We start from the raw sequence: 1652 nt of genomic DNA, 5'->3' as shown, positions 1-1652 counted from the left end.
TGGCACTGCTGCGATCTGGGAGCGCGACGCAGTGAGCCGCATGCGCATGCAGCAGCAGCGATTGAACTGGGGTTCCACAGGAGCTTTCCAGGGGGAGCTGGCAGACCCACCGGGACTGTATCAGTCCACCCAAAGCAGAGTCGTGACCAATGGAATCATCTCATCAAGATTCTAAAAGCTGAGTTATGGTCGCGCTCTGGAGCGCGCGCACCCTCGCCTGCAGTGGAGGTGTTTCATACTTTGTGTTTACGTTGCTGTAGATTTCTCCAAAATGACACGTGGAAGTACACTTTACAACTTGTGAAAATGCTGTAAGTAAAAACTTGACGGACAAACAGAATGAACACAAAGGCTGCGGCGTGCAGCGTTTGTGGAGACTCTCCAACATCATGTCAGGTCATGTGAACTCTCTGACACAGAGACTCGTTTCTTCATATCAGCTATGAAATAAACTAATATCAATGTTCTACCAAACATTTAAGTTCCTCTGTGTTTACAGTAATTATGGTAATAAACTCATGCGCAGTGATAAGCCGGTTGCGCAACACAGCAGTTTGCACACACACACACACACCGACACACAATCACTCGTTCTTTGCGTGATAAACACATTTTATTCCTACTCTTACTTAGGATTTTTTTCTCACTAACTTTTTATTCAGTTCATTATTTTTATGACATTAGAAATCATTTCTGATCACGCAGGGATCACTCAAACCTGTCAATCCCACATGCAGGAAGTAATTAGCATCTGTTTAACATATGTTAATGAAGGCGTGTCAGGGGAGGTGTCTTACCTGCGCTCAGTTCCACGTTAACTGTGATGTACAAAAGAAATGTGCGTGGATTCAGGCGTACGCACAGTTTGATACATCTGAATTTTTTTTGTGCGTACACCGTTTTCTGGATTTGACCGTACGTCAGGTTTCAGTAAGAAATCCACGCAAGTCTTTGTACATGACGCCCCTGGAGTGATCAGTGTTCAATTCTCACTGTATGGACATCTGGACAGTGGGACCTGCAGCGAGGGGAAACCCTCAAGCCAAACTATAAACACCAGCTGCYCTTTGGAGGGCGTCATTGACATWGTCAGGCAGAGTTGCAATGGAAAAAACGTGTGTATTGGTCCCCAATAGCCTTGGACCTGATCCGTGCTTTGGTACTGCCAAGTACCTGCAGACCACCTACACCTGCATGCCAGCTATTCATCGTACTGTATAATATGTGAGCACTCTCAGGCAGACCTGCAGTGTGACGAAGGACTGACAACCTCCATCTTCGGAGCTCATTATGAACGCAGAGACAAGACCACGTGCAGCCTTGGCGCCCAGATGATCAGCTCCAAAGCACAGCCTGCTCAAGCCCCACCAGCAACAGCAAGGTTGCTGCCAGCTGCCAGGGGCAAAACAGTTGTGTTCTAAATGCCTCAAACTCTGTGTTTGGAGACCCCTGTGAGGGAACTTATAAGTACCAGGAGGTGGCTTACGCCTGTCAGTGACATGATAAACCAGCCTGTGTAAAATCACACAATTCCTCCATTATTTCCAATAAACAAGGTTCAAAATAAAAAAAGAAATCTGTAGAGTCAGTGAAATGAAGTTTCTAGGTGTCACTATTGATGAAAAACTGACATGGAAAAATCATATAAATTG

This window comes from Austrofundulus limnaeus, unplaced genomic scaffold (genome assembly GCF_001266775.1).
Source record: "Austrofundulus limnaeus strain Quisiro unplaced genomic scaffold, Austrofundulus_limnaeus-1.0 Scaffold382, whole genome shotgun sequence".
NCBI classification, from domain to species: Eukaryota; Metazoa; Chordata; class Actinopteri; order Cyprinodontiformes; family Rivulidae; genus Austrofundulus; species Austrofundulus limnaeus.
Note: the sequence above shows the minus strand (reverse complement) of the source record.